The 13566-nt window shown below is 43.0% G+C and overlaps 1 protein-coding gene and 1 pseudogene across 6 annotated transcripts in view; both read right to left on the bottom strand.

The window, feature by feature from the left end:
• The window catches only part of ARHGEF3 (Rho guanine nucleotide exchange factor 3), a 296518-nt gene that overhangs the window by 105174 nt on the left and 177778 nt on the right, over positions 1-13566 (bottom strand). The gene's annotated exons all lie outside the window — the stretch shown is intronic.
• LOC121102491 lies at positions 537-5355 on the bottom strand (annotated as a pseudogene).

Raw genomic sequence — 13566 nt, 5'->3', positions numbered from 1 at the left:
TATATATATGTATGTATTTTTAAAGTACAATATATATATATGTATTTTTAAAGTACAATATATATATATATATATATGTATTTTTAAAGTAACTTCTAATTGCACATGTAACACATGAATACTTCCTCCTTGTAAAAACATAAACTGCTAAAGATTAAACTAGAGCTGTCCCAGATGGCCACTGGAGCCAATACCAGACCCCATCCTCAGAGGGTATCATTTTAATGAAGTTATGGTGAAATCCTTTCCAGTTACTTTCAATACATTTGTGTATCTTTGAAAAATAAATAATTGCTTTTTTAGGGTTTCTACAAATATTTTGTTTATTTTAATGAAACTGGTACAATGTCCATTTGAAACCCATATCCTAGGCTAAAAAGTACAAATGAAATAAAAAAGAGCAGTGTTCTGTTGAATACACTTCTGCATTAATAACTTCATTAACTGTTAATGAAAATTACAACTTTTCTTGGCTCTTCTGACAAGACTTTTCTTTTATCTTAAAATGCTTTCTCTTCAGTGAAGCCATCTTTGGAGTTAGTCATTATTCTCACCATCTCTGTCATCTCGACTTCGGCCTGATAGTTCTCTTCTTTTGGTCCAGACGCACAAATTTTAAAAGTAGCTTCAAGTTAAGGAAAGGCCATTTTTTCACAGTTCAGTTCTCTGAAAAACTTTCATCTCCCACTGAAAGTCATAGTCCAGGAGTGAAGCAATCACTCCCACTGGTAGATCTTATTTATCACAAGCCTGAAAACGCAAAATCCTGGAAATGGTGGCCTCTCTGTGCACACATGTAATTTTTAAAAAGGAGAGGGCAATATGAAGGGGACTGAGGCTTTTTTTTTTTTTTTTTTTTTAGAGAGAGAGAGAGAGTGCATGGGGAGCGACAGATGGAAAGGGAGAGAGAGAATCCCAAGCAGGCTCTGTACCCGATATGGAGCTTGATCTCCCAACGCTGAGATCATGACCTGAGCTGAAATCGAGTCAGACACTCAACCCACTGAGCCACCCAGGTGCCCCAAGGGGGCTGAGGTTTCATCACCAAAAATCAGCACAACAAAAACAAGTGATAATGGATAATGGGTACTAGAATTCAAATTACCATTTGTTTTAGAGAGAGGGGGTGCCAGTTTTCAATTCCATTTTGAACACCACATTACAAAAGAATGATTTTATTTATTTATTTATTTGAGAGAGAGAAAGAGAGAGAGAGAGAGAGAGAGTGTGGGGAGTGGGGTGGAGCAGAGGGAGAGGGAGACAGAGAGAATCCTAAGCAGGGTCTACACCTGACATGGGGCTCGATCTCACAACCCTGAGATCAGACCTGAGCCTAAACCAAGAGTTGGACGCTTAACTGGCTGTGCCACCGAGGTTGCCCCGAGAACTTTTTTTTAAAAATAAAAGAGGATTGAGGGTAAAGAAAAAAAAAATAAAAAGAGTATCTAAATTGTTGAATGACCCCATTTATTCCTGCAAAACTTCAACCACGTGTTCTTCTTCCATTCCCAGTTCTTTTGGAGTGTGATTATCAGTGATTCTCTGACCTCCGCAGAGAAACCTGGGTGAATTCATTGGAAGGCCCTGTCTTTGAGAGGGATTCTTTGAGTTTCTTGAGCTGTGTTGTCATTTCACTTTGAAGTGAATTTCACTGATATCCTGCCCAATGACTTTGAGTTTAATGTATTCTCCTGCCTTCTTATCCCCCAAGCTCTCAGCTGAAGGTTTTGCCTCCTGGTCAGACATGGTGACGGTGGCTTCATCCAGCGTCTCTGCTCAGCAGCGGTCTCAGTTAGGCAGAACCTCCCTCTGCGGTTTACAAATCCGTCTCTCTTCCACCTAAATAATTGCTTTTTATGTGATTTAGTTTAGCACACAAACGGCATCATACTCAAATTTCTGCAACTTGCTTTTTATTCTTCTTATTTATTTATTTAGCAACTTGCTTCTTGAAATCTAACATTATATCTTGACAATCTTTTCATCTTAGGCTTACGTCACTTTTTCTCTTTCTTTTCCTTTTTTTTTTTAAATTGCTGTATTGTATTCCATAGTATGGATATATATTTTAAAAGGTGAAAATATCATGCAATTCAACTTTGGCTTTTCCAGAGCACTTTTTCTTAGAGAGCAATGACACACAAGAAACTCCCCTTTCAGTTCTGTCCTTTCTGGGTTCTAGAAAACTGCCCCAGACTTCAGTAAAAATAAGAAATGGGTCACAATCTGAGTGAGGGATCGACCTTAGTTTCATAAATCCTGGTGCAACGACATGTTAACAGGCTATGGAGTCAGGCAGGATCCCAATTCACAGCTATGTGGCCTTAGACCTGTTAAACAATGTTTCTGAATCTCAGACTCATCACCTACAAAATGAAGATATTACTATTTGCCTTTCAAGGTCACTGTCAAGACTGTGTAAGAAAAGGAAATGAAAACAGCAAGCAGAGAAACTGACACATGGTAAACACTTAATGCATGACAATTATTTTAAGCTTCATGGCACAGTTCTGCTCAACAGTGCAGAATGCAAATCAATTTCTATTGCGTAAGATTTCTAGTTTATGTTAAAAACTTATTAGTTCCCTTTGGAACATCTTGTTAACATGGATATTGCACCCTGTGAATTTACAGGCAGGGAAATTGAGATAGAGATATGCTCAAGGCAGATAGATCCATCATGGAGCCAGGATTTTCTAAGAGCCATTGAGCTTCTTTTTAAAATGATTTATCAATAAGTTAATAAACAGAATGCTTGAAATTGCTACCTGAAACCTTCTAAGTATATTGTCGGGAAGCTTGCCTGCCCTTGTTAATTGCCTTCAAATGACTATTATTCAAATTAATTGAGCTAAACAAATTAAAATTTAAAACAACTAAAAGGAGCAAAGTCTTTCAGGCAAAGAGGATAATATTTAATGAAATAAAGCAAAACAAAAAAGAAATAGGAAAATAAAAGCAATACAAATGGATGCTGCCACCAGGATTCCAGCCAACAGATAATGAAACAGGTTTTGCCTCAATCATGTAGTAGGGCTAAAATCATCAGCCTGAAGGACTCGGGACTCTGGATCAATTTCCCAATATGACATGGAGTAAGAGGAAAACAGAAGGTGGTTTTCTGGCAACAGCAATGTTGCCTGGGAGCTCTGTAGGCTCTGGTCTCTTTACCTTGTCACCTCCTCTATCACCTCTACCAAGTCCCTGAACATCACATATGGCAGACAGCCTCTTGGGTGGCTTCTGTGATTCCTGCCTTCTTCTTGTGTTCATGCCCTTGTGAAGTCTTCAGTTCTATAGCCACAAGGAACTGAATGCTGCCAACAACCATGTGAGGTTTTTGTGTTTTGTTTTTTTTTTAAGATTTTATTTCTTTGTTGGAGAGAGAGAAGGAGCACAAGCAGAGGGAGTGGCAGGCAGAGGGAGAAGCAGGCTTTCCGCTGAGCAAGAAGCCCGATGTGGGACTCGATCTCAGGACCCCAGGATCACAACCTGGGCCGAAGGCAGATGCTTAACTGACTGAGCCACCCAGGAACCCCAACCATGTGATTTGTTAGGAAAAGATCTTCCCTAGTCAAAACTCAGATGAGACCACAGCCCTGGCTGACACCTTGATTCCAGCCATGGAATTAGAGGACCCAGCTAAGCCATGCCGAACTCCTGATCCACAAAAACTGTAAGATGATAAATTTATGTTGTTATAAGGGGCTCAATTTGTGGTGATATTGTTATAGATAACTAATACATCACATTTGCTTCCGTGTCTGCATCCGAACCAAGAGGAGAAATCATATAAAGCCTGGTCTCAGCAGTAATGAGACAGCAAAAATCTATAGCAGTATTGGGTCTGTTTGATGATACTTGAAATGAGCCTTATTCCAAAAGCAGGTGCTATATTTTGTGGGGGTTTTTGTTCATCAATTTTTCCTTTTTTGTTCACAGTGAAAGAGAACAACATACATTTTAACATATAATAGAACTTCAGGAGCAGATGATCTCCCTGGGAGATTTCCCTGACTTCCTAATTGATTTACCAGCTGCCAGGCCCCAACTTCACAGACCTACTCTGTCCTTGACCTTCTGGAAAGACCATTCCAATCAGATCATATTCTTCCAAAACCATCCCTGCCTGGAGAATTAAAACCAAACTCCTTAGCAAGGCTCCAAGTCCAGGTTTGTTGAGTGAATAAAGAAATGAATAAAGGCATGTGGTAGAAAGCATATCCCACCGCACTGAAGTTGTGATTTCTCAACGGCAAAGACTGTATCTCATTCATTTTCACTTCCCCAGTGCCGAGCACAGGGTTTGCCAGGCAGCAGCTGCCTCAGGTTGCCACTAGGATGCTGAGATAAAAATGCAGCATCACACTCCACTGTTCTAAGGATCTCTGTGTCATCTCAGTGGCGTTGGTTCTGGCACCTTGCACTTGTGACAAGGAGCCCAGGCTTTCCCAGGCCAATAATCTGCCCATTATATAGTAACGTTTAGCATCTAACAATATAAACACACCATCTGTTTAGTAGTCTAAAATTCCCGCTTGGGTCCATAATTCCTTCTTCACTGCAATCTAAGGGACTTTTGTTTATACCTTTCATTTGGTATGTTTTACTCCACTTCATACCTCAAGGGAGCCTGAGGACACCAACATAAACTGTGCAGAAACGTAGAGATTAGAAACATGGAGCTGCAGGAAATAGGAGTTGAAAGAAGAGACCTTGTAATGGTCTCAGGGCTTCCGGAGATGTGTTGAAACTGAAAGCGTGTAGCCTGTTTAGCAACAGTTAACCGGAGTTAGCAAGAGAGGGCAAAAATGACCAGAGAACTTCCAGGCCCAGCTATTGTTGATTCAAAAGGGACACGTAAAGAAATTGCTGTGAATGGGCTCAGCCTCCGTGGATGCTGTTTGATTTGCTGGTTTTGCTGCTTTGAATGCTCTTCTGTGCGCCGGAAACTACACAGCGCTGTTTTATAGCAGAGCTTGCTTGTGCACTAACTTTACGACCTTTTCCCCATTCGGTCAACCCTCCCCCCATCCAGTCTTTGATCAAACGTATCTATAGCGAGCCCATATCCTGTCTCTTTCTCCTCCCCGTCGAAGCGCTAAGAAGCTAAGAATCATTCATAAGGACAGATGACTATTCAAAGCGTCCCTTCCAAAGGCACTTGCACTGTCACAAGGAAGACACGAATAATTATTTACAAATTATTTATTTACAAATTATTTTCAAATACACCACCTTATTTGATGCTCAGTGCCTAGCCCATAGTAGGCACTCATTTGTATTTAAAGAATGGATGGGTTAAGAAACAGAGGCTCAGAGAGCTTAAGTGACTTGCCTAAGGTCACACAGTGAATTAAAGGCAGAGCGGAGGAGGAGAACACAGGTTTCCTGATTCCACATTCCAATCTTTCACTATTCCCACCAAGTCAAAAACCAAAGACAGAAAGATTCACCAGAAGAATTTCAATTTGGGGGGGAACTGGTCTTCCCAACTCCCCAGAATTTATTGCACGAAAGCAGTTTCTTCTGCAATTCAACCCTACTTAAATTAAGGCACATTCTGAGAATCCAACTTACAAACTCAAACCAGAATTCAGCCTCATTTCGTACCTTCAGGCGGTTATTGGCCAACTGTGTTTCCATGTAAGATGCTTTCAAGGTAGAAGCAGTGAGCTTGGGGCTCAGAAGGAGCCTTTTGTCACCTCGTCCTTCAAAGACTTTCTGTTGCCCTAGGATTGCTTGAAAATTGTGAACTCCTGATTTTTTAAAAAGTTGAGAAGTCTTTAAGAGCTCTGGCCCCACCGACTGAGTGCAGAGCGTGGGGGTGGGGTGGGAGTTGGGGAGAATGGCTCGGGCCACTGTCCCCTTGGAGTTTATGAGGCACAGGAAGCGATCACAGAGACAGGGACTTCACAACCACACTAAGTACCATGAACTAGAGAAAAGTTCATTGTAGAGCAAAGCAAGCCGAGAGCAGAGGAAGTAGCTTAAAGCAAAACCTGCTAACGTTGTGACATTGAAACTACCTTTAGGTTTTATTTACAGATTAAATGATATGATGTTTGAGATTTGCCTTAAGATGCCAAAATAAAGAAATAAAGAGTATATGGATGGGGGCATAGGTAAAAGAAAAACGGTAAACTATGGATGACTGTTGGAGCTTGGTAAACCAGGACCTGGGGCTTGAGAATTTCTGCAGTAAACAAAAATAAAATAGTTGGGGAGTTAATTCAGAGCCATGTCATTTGGTAGCTCTGTGACTTTGGGCAGTTCACTTAACTCTTCAGAGCCTCAGTTTTCTCAAGCATACAATGGCTGCGATACCCCCTTTTCTTGGAGGGCTTTTGTGAGACTTAAGTGATAATGAAATATATGCAAAGGACCTGGTATTATTTGTGAAAAAAATGTAGAGCTCAACAAAAGGTAGTGTATTATTGTTATCAGGCAACAAAGTTACCTGCGGGAGGGCAGAGAACACACTCCCACATACACACAGTCTCCATTCACCTCTCCCAGTAAGACGTCTTAATACACTTGATGTGCATGTGACTTTTTAAAAAGGCTGAACTGCATACTAATTATTATCAGTAGGTATCCAGATCTTTATTTAGTAAAACCACTAAAAGAACTGTATTTTTATCTTAATTGCAGTGAATCAAGCCTCATTCACCTCCTGCAGATGTGAGCGCCAGCCTATTGTGATGCAATGTCCTTCTGTATGTTCACGGGGGCTTACAAAATAGCACCTAAGTATCCTGTACCTACAGAATCAGAAAGTTTTTTTTTTCCACCAGAAACTTACATAATTCATCTTTACAAGTTTGCATGAGAAGCCAGAACTCTGGTTTATTTAAAATAAAAATAGCACACACTTGAGGAGTTTTTTCCATAGATACATACAATGTGGCTTAGTGTTAATGCCCAGATTCATCCAACAGTAATGGAGCGCTATGGCCTTGATCAACTGTCCTTAACCTCTTTCGGTCTCATTTTTTTCGTTTGTAAAGTGGGGACAGTAACAGTAGCAACTTCTCAGGGTTGTTGAAAGGATGAAAGGAGAATATATATACATGTTAAGTCACACCATAACAGCCCTAGAAATGCTAGCTGCTTTCATTATTCATGTACCATGACCTCAGCCAGAAAACTCTCACACCGATATCACTTCCCTCCCATGATGTCCATAGCCTGTTGCGCCTTAAAGATGATGTTTTATCAACTCTAGTAACCCAAAATAGGTGGTCCCTCCCCACCTCTGGGTGAAACAACAAGAAATTTAATTACCAGACAAAGAAAACACACTTTGTTTTCTATTTCTAGATACCAATCTTAAAGTAGCACAAAGAGTGGAAGAATGTGTCTAAAAACACATTTTCGTCTAGGTTGGCTGTTTCTAGAATTCAGAGAACAATGCCTTCTAAAAATACCGCGCCTGCATCTTCGCCGGCTTCCCCCTCCAGAGGGCTGCCTTCACACTCCGGCCGGACCTGACAGCTGAAAGGGCCTTTTGGAAGCGTGCCTTCCAAAAGGCAGTCCCGTGCTTTAGATTTTACTGATTTTGGCTCAAGATCCAAAATAAAGTTGCTTTGTGCATTTTCCGAGCTTCAAGCAGTGCCTCCCCCCCCACAGTAATGCACTCCCAGACACTTATCAACAATGTTTTTAAGCCCTATTTGTTTAATTGATGCTTTCCCACATCATCCATCATATGTAGGTACAAGGCACTGCAGCTCCTGGAATTTTTGAAAATACAGGCAGTCTGATGAAATCGGGGTGTTACCGACATTTCTTTGTAAACTTGGTTATTTAGAACTTGAAATGAGTTGATTTTTCCTCCCCCAGGCAGAGGAAACAAACCCACGGTACAGTCAAAAAAATTATTTAAAACCTAACTGCCATGTGTATTTACTTGACAACCCCAGGCAGACTGCTAACAGTCTACCTGCCTAGCACTACGGAGGTGCTTGAGGACAGGCCGGTTACACACACATTCCAGGCCCTCAAGGCTCAAACTCCAGTCTCATGTCTATTTATCAATCATTATATAGAGCTTACAGATGCCACGCACTGTGGTGACCACCTGACAAATACTAACTTATTTAATCCCATAACAACCTTATGAGGCAGATATTACCATTAGCCCCATTTACAAATGGGGAAACCAAGGCACAAGAGAGGTCTTGTAACTTGTTTTAAGGTCCTACATTAGTAAGTGATGGTGTGAAGACCCAAAGCCAGGTGGTCTGGCTCCCAGGTTCACCTATTGGCTTGTTCACCAGGCTGCCTTTCAGTGGGGAGATGCCCTCGGATTCCACTGGAGAGCCCTAGCTGTGTGCTGGAGAGGGTGCTATGTCTCTCATGTCCCCAGTTCCTTCATGGCTGCTGGGCTCCCCTCTCCTCTTCCTCCTCCGCCGATCTCTGCTCTAGTTACTGACACGAGGCTGAGTCTTTACTATGGCCCTCCCTCCCCCTGCCTGTTTCCATGCACTATGGATTCCACTTGAAAATCCTCTCCTCTCCTGTCCTCCTCTGAGCCCTTATCAGTCCTCACCTGGACTATTTCGAGAATCTTCTACAGGGTTTCCCTTCTCAGTCTTCCTCCAACACTCTCTTTTCTTTTCTCTCTCTCTCTTTTAAAGATCAGTTTATCCATTTGAGAGAGAGACAGAGCATGTGAGTGGAGTGAGGGGCAGAGGGAGAGAGAGAGACAGAATCTTAAGCAGACTGTGTGCACTGAGCGTGGAGCCAATGTGAGGCTCGATCTCACGACCCCGAGATCATGACCTGAGCCGAAACCAAGAGTCGGACATTTAACCAACCAAGCCACCCAGGTGCCCTCAATACTCTCTCTTCTTAAAAAAAACAAACAAAAACCTATGTTATGGGTTTCTTTTCTTTTAGTGTATAAGTAACACATGATTTCTGCAGAAAAGGTATAAGATCCAGACAAGCAAAAAGAAGAAAATTAAAATTACCCAAAGCTATCCCCAGAGATAAACCTGTCTTCAAGTCACTTCAGATCTTATCCTCTTGATATATTATATAAATATCAACATCAGTCTATCATTTATCTATAAAATCTGTTTCTTAGCAATGATTCATTATTGTTAGGCTAATTGGGTCACAGCACACGTTGGGGGCACAGACCTTCAAAGGTTCCAAGTGGAGTCCAGCCTCGTCGACTCGGCCACTGCGCCCACTGTCACCCAACCCTCAGAGCACACAGTCCCAGGTCACAGACCCTGGGAGCACACAGTCAGCCCTGAAGTCCTAGGAGTCTCCCTACACCATCTGACTTACTCTGCTCCCCCCAACATTTCCCAACCCTAAGCCTTCCGTTAGGGCTCCTCCTTGGGCAGGGAAAGCCCCCACAAAGCAGTGGTGTGGGTCACATGCAACAAAAATGCCCTAGTGTAGAAACAAGAAGCTTCCTCCTGGGCCTCCCCCAGGCTGAGGGCCTCCAAGTGCACTGTGGCCCCTGCAGGTTCTAATCCTATTCCATTATTCACTGCTGTCTTCATATATGAAGTGCTGTATCTCACGGGAGGGAGAATCTAAGTAAGAGTTCACCTGATTCTTCCTCTTGTAGTTTCTTCGAGTGAATCAGAGCCCAGAGATATTGGAGACCTGAAAGAATGGAACCTCTGGGCCCATCACACTGACCACCAGTGACTGGAGCCCAAAAGGCACAGCCTGGCAAGTCACCTGACCTCCTACATGCCAATGTCCCCTTTGAAGGTCACACACACACACACACACACACACACACACACACACAAGACCGAAATTGCTATTTTCTTAAATGTAGCAGCAGAAAGCCACAGGACTCAGCCCCTTTCTCCTTACTTCTGCAGATCAAGGTCATGGCTAGTTCTCTTTTGTTTCACAGAATTAAAGGAAAAAGCCCTACAGAATTGTCACAAGCTGATTCACATGCTGTGAAAAACCCACTTGTATACTATGCCATTCTTAATGGTCAACCTAAAGAAGAAAATGTGAAGCATGCAGCTGGTAATCTTTCCACCTTCAGGCTGGGCTGCCCCATTCATCAAATCCCGGGCCTGCATGTCTACTTTATCCTCTCCACCACTGCCTTGATTCACTGGAATTATTACTTCTCAAAGAGGAAGGCTGGCTGCTCAATGGGCATATGGATCCTGCACTGCCTTTAAAAAAATAGTGAAAGCCTGAGCTAAGAACAGCCAGGGTGCATCAGTTGAGTCTCTATTTGAAGTTGAAGGGGTTTTGTGTTTAAGAATACAGGACCTCCCAGAAATGGCAGATTTTTAAACACTGGATCTGACCTAAAGACGGAAATCTGTACATACGATGAACCTTGTTTCTTACTTCTTTCAGTGCAGCACTTCTGTCTACTCCCTGAGCACAGGGTGCGGAGGTAACCGAACAGACCACACACAGCATCGTCAGAGGGAAATTCAGGGAAGACGACAGCAACAGAAGTCCAGCAACAGAAGTCCACCAACAAACAGATCTGGTGATTGTGAGGAAGAAAGACCATATCTTCCACCCTCAACAATACAACTGAGTTATCATTATGGGAGATCCAAGGTTTTCTTGCTACATTTTTATTTTAGACTGTTTTGTTAAGAAGTGAAATTAAGGAATGCTTTAAAATTACAGAGCCCCTTTCACACACCATGAATCCTCATTTTTCCTTTCTTGGTTGACTACTTGAGAAGCACGTACTTCCAAGGGTTATGCCAGGCACGGCAGGCACTGACATAACCGGTGGAAACACAGACTCCTATGGAAGCCTCTAGAAGTGGCACCTGACTGAGGACCAGGGAGAGCTTCTCAGTGGAGGTTATGAGAAAGTGGAGACCCAAAGGACAACCAGGCCAGGGTGAGGATGAAGGAAAGGAGATTCCAGCAGAAGGAGCAGCAGGTGGAAGGGGCTATGGTGAGGGAAATCTGGTCTGTTTCAAGAGAGAAAAGAAATGGTAAAAGACACAGGGGGCAGGCAGGGCTGGGGCTTGCAAGTCACGTTGAGAAGGAGCCCTTCTCCTTGGGCTTTCTCTAGAGGGAATAGGAAGAGGCACCAAAAAGGGTAAAGCAGCAGAGCAACAGTCCAACTTGTGTTTTAGGAAGGTCCCTCTGGCTTTCTGTAGGGAATAGATGTGAGGGGGAGGAAGAAGGCAGCNNNAATGCAGGCCAAAGAGGAAATGCCTTCAGCAAAGGAAGAGGCATCGGGGCTGGAGAAAACCAGAGGATTCCAGAGATACTTAGGAGGCGGGCAAGTTGAGACTTGGTGATACAGATTCAGTGTGGGAAACAAGGGGAAGGAACCAGGCCATCATGCCACCCAGGTTTCTGGCTTTGCCAACAGAGAAGTGCTATTCAGGGGAACACAAATACCTTGAGGGGCAGTGGGTTTGGTGGTGGGGGCAAGGCAGGAGCTGTACTTTAAACAAGTAAAGGGTGAATTCTGGGAGAGACATTCAGATGCAGCTGACGAGGAGGCCTCACTCAGGACCCCAGTGGACATTTCCATTTAAGTGATGGCCACAGGAAGAGGAACGTGTGAAAGAATCCAAGGTGGAGTGGCCAGAAAGTGGTGGCTGAAACAGGAGAGTGTAGGTCATGGAAGCCACACAGAAGGGAGAACTGGATCAGGAACGGTCAGCCATACCATGCGGCAGAGGTCAGGATGGAAAAAAAAAAAAAAAAAAAAAGCCATTAGATGTAGCCATGGCAACACCTGGTTGGCCAACACCATATGATGTCTGGCTATCGGGTCAGATGAGGACTAAGGGAGGAATCAAGACCGGAGTGGATCTAGGAGCAAATGGAGCTGAGGATAGTGGAGAGGAGAGAGATGGAGGTGAGGGGCAGGATGGAGAGGTACCTGCCGTCACCAAAGGGGTTTCACTGTAGCGAGAAAGACTTGAGGCTGTCAGGCAATATTACTGTTGCCATTTTTATGCAGAAGATAAAATGACTTTCCCAAGAAAGTGGAGGAACAGGAATCCAAACACGTGTTTTCTGACTTTCAGAATGTCTCACCCTGGTAGCAATACACGGATTTTACTGATATGAAAACAAGTACTCTGGGCGGCCTGCCCCCTGAGTGACTGCACCACAGAACTAGACTGTGAAGGGGAAACAGCTGCAAGACTGAATCACAGCTCTCCCACATTTGAGACACACACGGCACAGATGATGGATGAGAGCTGCCATCAGTAAAGGCATTCCAAGTACCTATCCCCAACCCAAAAACGCAAGGAAATTTAACTTCTAAAGCCACACCTCCAAAAAGACAAGCACCATTTTTCAACCCCACTACTTGGCTTTCAGAGGGCTTCTTTTCTCTTTCCAGTTAGGTCATTTCACCCAGTTTGGAGGTGGGGGAGGTCAGAGGGCCTGCAAAGCAGCAGAGGCCAATGCTGGGGAGGGAGAGGTAGGGCTGGGGGTGCTGAGCCAGTGTCTATGGGAGATGTCTGCCAGCAGGGTGGGGGTGGGGTGGCTGGGCGATCTGAATCCACAACTAGCCCATCCCGGGAAGTAGCACCATTGAAAGGCACCAAGCCACACGAAATACACATAATTCAGGGAGGAAAAAAAAAAAAGTATGGAGATAATAGGGAAAGAGGAAGAAAAAGAAAATGAAAATGAAAGACCTATGTCTAATATCTGTCTGGAAGGACATTGACTCAACATTTTTAGAAGACTCAACCTCTTTCCTAGCTCTTTCCCCAAGCCTTCACATACCAACGTGGAACTAAAGGATTCTTAAGTTATCAAACCTAATACTGTGATTTCACTTGTCTCTTTATTGCTGATAAACTCTTTTATTAGTGTTTTATTACACCAACGATTCATAAATACGCATCCTCCTTACAGACATGACTTGAGTCCCCTCAGGCCCCCTCCCCCTGCACCTCCACCCCTAAAGAGCTCCCTTCTCTGCTGAAGTGCATGTAGGTGGCTCTTCTTCCAGACCTTTCTCTGTGCATTTACACATATAGATTATATAAACATAGATCCCCTCTTTACTTGTGTCTTGTGTTTTATAATTTTCCCAAAGCAAACCAAAATTCTATTCCACTTTGAGAGTTTTTTTTTTTAATTTCAAAGGTTCCATCACAATTGTAGTTGATGCTTCTGTTGTAATAAAACTGGAATTAAAAAGAGAGAGAGAGAGAGAGGTTTATGGAGCTCGGTTAGACGCTTTGCTCTGCCTTCCAAGATCAATTGACTTGCTTCTTCATAATCTAAGTAAGGTCTAAGCAATGTCATTTATTTGAAAATTTATATTAGAGCTTTTCCAAATCCCTGGCACACATTCTCCCTTAAAACTAACCATGGAGAGCAAAGCCTGTTACATAAGCAGCCAAGTCTGCAGCCATGGCCCATAATTCTTCAGCTGCCAGATCACATGACTGATAACAAGGCCGAGATGAACGCAATAATTAAAAAAAAAATTCTTTTCTAGAAGAAAAATGACTTATGTATTTGAAAAAATAAAAAACAAAAAGATTCAATCTATTCCCATTGGAACCCATTCTAAATAGTTATTCTTCAACAATAAAACAAAAAGAGTTT

This window comes from Ursus maritimus, unplaced genomic scaffold (assembly GCF_017311325.1).
Source record: "Ursus maritimus isolate PB19 unplaced genomic scaffold, ASM1731132v1 scaffold_14, whole genome shotgun sequence".
Lineage (NCBI taxonomy): Eukaryota > Metazoa > Chordata > Mammalia > Carnivora > Ursidae > Ursus > Ursus maritimus.
Note: the sequence above shows the minus strand (reverse complement) of the source record. Positions and strands in the feature narration are given on the sequence as shown.